Here is a 5,718-nt window from a genome sequence, read left to right as displayed (position 1 = left end):
TCACAAATTGACATGCTTCACTCGAAAAACAGAGAGATATTTCATAAATAGATCAAAATCATGCGCTTTTCGACTATTTTGATAACAAATAATAATATTTGAAACATATTACATAAATCCACTCACTCGTCAATACGAATCCCTACCAAGAACGTCGATCGTAAACAAAGCCTCCTAAAACGAGCCATCCATCGTTGGATCTAAACTAAACCTCAAGGATAGAAAGAGAATATTGATACGAACCTGTAACCCTTCGCGGATTCAAAATCGGAGTTACGGATCAAAAGTTATGATCCGCCGAAATTTTAGTCGCAAAACTAGAGAGAGAAACATATGAGAGAGAAAGTGAGGGGAGAGAGAGAGAGAGAATTTCCGGAATAAAAGAAACGAGGTTGGTCTCTATATAAATAGGCATATAATTGCCACGTGTCATCTTCTAATTGGTCCCAAAATTCCACATGTATCCTTATGCCACTTGTGACATGTGTCTGATGACTAAGCCACTTGGATGACGTCAGCGGGTCAGTTGGTCCCTTTTTCAAACACCACATGTCGCTTTCTCCACCAATCGAAGCTCACCATGTCATCCTCATTATCTTTCGCCCATAAACTTCGAAAAATCGTTAAATATAGCTCGGAAGTCTAAAAAATTCATCGAAAAATATGGCAAACTCGTGGCGACCTCTACTTTCTATTTCAAAGAAGAAAAATCAATTTTGAGAAATTTTGAAAATCGGGATGTTACAATCTACCCTCCTAAAAAGAAATCGGGATGCTACACTCATCCTCCCAAAATGTAGGCGATGCGCCGATGCCGACTTCTTTTTCTCTCTCACGCTTTTGCCCAGAACCTCATCGACATCGTGAGCAAAGACAACCTACCTCTCTCCAGCCAGATCAAGTCTGGTGCTTTACTTTGACGGTGGCTTCAACGACGTTGTTGAGGCGGCGACATAAAGAGACATATGATGGCCTAAAAACTTATTGCAGCGGAGGACGAAGGCTGTAGGGTTGGAGAGTCGTCGTCACCGAGGTTTCGACGAAGTTGTCGTTAAGGCTTCGACGAAATCGTCATCATCAAGGAGAGAAATCTGATGGAGAGAGAAATCAAATCAGAGGAATTATGATAAGAGAGAGATGAGTTGTTGTACATTATATTATTATAAGCTGAGGGCTTCATCGTCTTTTCTTTAAGAATATTTGGAATAGGCTACTCAGATTTTTTTTTTCATTGAAATAAGATTTATTTTTGACTCAATGGGCATTTTCCCTTTTTGGCTCTGAACATCTGAGATTTATGGCTTCGTTCCCGAGTGTCATCCACCCAAAACTCATCCCATATAAATTTACATCATATTTAATATTTACAAATCTAAAATTTTCAATTAGAATAAATTTTTTTTTTTAATCTAAAAGCTGGAAGGCAGCCCTCACGCCGTTATTATTAATGAAACCGCATAATACAAGGTGGGGGACATAAAGCCTAAACCCCATAGTGTAAGAATACCTAAAACCAATATCAGGAGACCCTACACAACCTATGCATTCAAGTAAGAACCAACTAGCAAAGAGTGCATCAATGGCTACTCTATTTGTTTTGCATAAAACATGGCGACATAATGAAAAGTTAAATCTCATATAGAGCCATAAAAGACTGTTTACATCCGCTTCCCCATATGCGAAAATTTTACTCTACTGTAGAGAGGCTGCGACCTTTGGACCAAACAAAGAACTTGCTGCCTCAATAAAGCAATCATGACACGTTGCGTGCGCTTTCTAGGACATGACCCACATCGCCCTATAGATTGAGTTATTTCTGGCATGTAGCCACAAAGAGTTAACCAACTCCATTTTATTTTACTAAAAACACAAAAAACAATAAGATAAACTGTCACACCCTAATTTTTTAAGGATAAAATTTCAAAAATTTAGGCATGATAAAACTCAAAATCTTAATATCCCACAACCTGCTCGACAATTTTCAAACTAAAAACAAATACTGGAAAAGTAAATGTCGATAAACTCATCAACCGAGTTAAACATTTAATTTCCTTAATTACATCAACTTCGTAATAAACTACTTTGCTCACAAGAGCTTAAAAACAACTACCATAAAATACAAATAAATGTATATCGTCAAAAACCCAGCTCCTAGGCCACTGCCTCAAACCTTCTGATCATCACATGTAGGTCTAACCCCTACACCATGAATTGGTGCACCGGGTTGTAAACAACAAACCCGGTAAGCTAAAAAGCTCGTATGAGTAACTCCTAAAATATTAACTCAACAATCCCAACATCACATATAATTAAAATTGGTAATTCCTGCATTAATAACTTAGTTCAAGAATCACCTAAAAGCAAAAGAATTCAAAAGAAGCAATTAAGAAAAACACAATAATTCAAAATCACTCAAAATCATAAATGAAACAAATAATTAAAAGGAAACGCAACAATTCACAATCAAACAAATCAAAATGAAATCCTGCAAAAATGCATAGTTCAGGAAATACTTAAAACAAGAAATTTTAAAAGACAACATATAAGAACATCATACAATCATTTCTCTACTCTTACGTATGAGTTCGCCAACACTTAGCCATCCCGCATAAGTAACCAACAATGCGTACTCATGGGTTCGTCAACACTTAGTCATCCCTCATGAAGTGCCGACTGACAGACTAGAGCTTTATACTGACCGTAACCAATCACCCGGCCAAGGCTTGGTTCCCGGTCCACCACGAAGGCTCATAATCTAAGAATCACCACTAAGGCACGCATTCAAATACTCTCCCATCATAACACTTATCAAATCACAAATTAATAATATAATCATAACCGTAACCAATCACCCGATTAAAGGCTTGGAACCCGGTTTGACTATTTAAACAACAATTCACAATATAAAATATATCATCGACAACAACACAAGAGCACTTCATAAATTATATCTTACCGCCTAGATATATTTATATAAACGAAGACATAAATATTCCCACTAGAATAATATATCAACAACCATATTTCAACATCACAACATCACATGATCGGAAGTCCTTTTGAAAGATTTATTTTTATCAGAAAACACATTTTCACTTATCCATGAGCCGTTGACGATCAAGCTTATTTATATTTAAAAACAAAAAAAAATCATTCTCCTTTTAAGGACAACTTCACAACTAACAATAACAAAATTATAAAATAAATTCGGTTCCTTATGAACCCATGTGAGATTTACTCACAATATAAAAATAGCATCATAATCATAAATCAAAACCATTACCATCGTCATCATAATAATTATCATCATAATCATCATATCATCAACATTATCATTAACCTCATCATCATCATAACAATTATCATCATCATCATTAACATCACAATCATCATCATAATCATCTTCAAAATCAACATCACAATCACATCATAATAATTATAAAATAATTGGTCCGAAAGTGGATCTTGGTGAGATGTTACTCACCTAAAAATCTCGTTACGTCTTCACAAAAGAAACTCAAGAACAAGCACAACACCAACTTGTCCAACACCTAGATAGCACAAATCAACTTAGTGACCAACAAAACAAGTGATTATCACTTACTAATTGCGACTATGACATTTCACTCTTGGACCTTGACCTCACTTAACCCAAAGACTTGTCCCTTGAGAACAAGCTTTCCTTGAAACATCTTAAGATCATAGAAAAGTTGACACACACCATGTCATACCTACAACAACAATCTCCTTAATTTTCAAAAGATTAAATAAGGGAAAACCGAATCTAATCCGTAAAGCAGTCACTCACAACAACACATACTAGCTAACACAGCAACTAACCCATTCACATTGCCCGGATGCACTTCCACGCGCCGCCAAAGGCGACTGGGCGTGGGTCCCACGCGCCACCCCAAACCTCACTCTATTGACACTCCAAGCAACCCAAAACGACAAACAAGTGAAACCAAGCATCTTTCATATCTAGAGTACCCGCCCATTCGGTCGGAGCACGCAAGAAAATTGGCCGGAAGGTTGGAAATCCTTCACCGCAACTCTACACCGTGAGCTGCGCTAGAAGACTACCAGCAAACGAACCAGGACGCCAAGAAGCGTCTATCCCGACTGGTTCCAAGCTGCGTCGCCGTCGCACACGGCCGGAATGCCCTCGGGTCGAAGTAGGGTCCGCCACCCTCCGCTGTAACGCTCGATTCTCACAATCCCTCTTGAGTCGTCCTCACCTACCTACACAGGGAAGATCACGCCGAGGAGAGGAAGAAAATTTGGCCGGTGCCACCGTTTGAGTCCGCCGGAGTTGGCCGAAAAATCCGGGTCCGGGTCGGGTCGGCTGGGAAACTCGGATATTGAAGGTGAGGCGGGAGAGAAGAAAAGAGGAGAGAGTGAAATGCGGGAAAAAATGAGGGAACCCTAGCACCTTTTCATAGATATACTAAAAATTCCCGAAAGCCACAACACTTCTGTTGACCATAACTTTCTCATACGAAGTCCGTTTTACGCGTGCCACGTGTCTACGAACTTGTATCGTCGTGCTCTACAACCTCCGTGAAGGAAGTTTCTTGAGAAACCCAACAGACTAAAAAGTCAACTCTTGACCCTTTAAAATAAAACATTTTCAAGGAAATAAAAACTCGACTACTTGCAGTCCACTCACTAAACTACAAATCCGCACGACTCCTACTTAGATAATTTCTAAAATAATATTAGAAACTAATATTAAATTTCCGGGGTATCACATAAACAGTCCATGTTGGGCCCAGGAATAGAGTCCAAACCTAAACAACGAACCCTAAGGACCAGAGAACATGCGCAACCAACCTCCCTCGCATTAATCCTCGTGCCACCGCCGACGGCCTTCCCATGAAGCCACAACCACCACACCACCTCTGCCAGACTGCCGCCTCCTAAGCCTGGCAGCCACGTCGCTCCTCGTGGAGGCCACAACAGAAGCTATACCATTGCCCAGATCGGATGCGAAGAACATAAGCTGGATCGAGGTGATCTTCTTAGATCTACTCCTAGCCAACCCGATCTCGTCTCCATCAGCCCACCTCCGGATCTGTTGCTGTCGACCACATCGCCTACCGCTTCGCCGACCAGACTTGCAAGGAAGAAACGAAGAACGGCCACCCACCGTAATCCCCATCTCCTTCACCTTTCTCAAAACCACTGACACCGCAACCGGCACAAGGCCGACGATGGCCCGTCCGACGATGACGGGATCTCGTCGTTGGACGGGAAACTCACGCTCTCTCTTTCTCTCTTGTTGTCACATCCCGACCCTTATATTTTTACCTTATTTACTAGCGTGATTATAATAAGAATTTTACCGTCTCGATCATTGAGTAAATAGTTTAATTGGTCCCTAGAGGGGTTTCGGGGACGATTATGTGCGGAGGATTATTCGTATGAGGAAAATACGACGACGGTAAAAATAGTAAATTTTAGCTAGTAAAAGGTAATTTTTATTCGGGTATTATTTTTCGGGTGTTTTATTTTTTGGAAGTGGGTTGATATAGGTTGGACCGGTTGGGAGGCCCAACCCATTTTCTCTCTTTCTCTTCTTCTCTCTTTTCCCTTCCTTCTCTCTCCCGTGCTCTCCTCCCACTGCCGGACTGTCCAGCCGCCAACTGCCGCCGTCCGGCCAGCCACCGGCCGCCGCTCCACCCTACGTTCGGTACCCCCACCCTCCTCCTCCTCCCT

This window comes from Fragaria vesca, linkage group LG6, assembly GCF_000184155.1.
Source record: "Fragaria vesca subsp. vesca linkage group LG6, FraVesHawaii_1.0, whole genome shotgun sequence".
NCBI classification, from domain to species: Eukaryota; Viridiplantae; Streptophyta; class Magnoliopsida; order Rosales; family Rosaceae; genus Fragaria; species Fragaria vesca.
Note: the sequence above shows the minus strand (reverse complement) of the source record.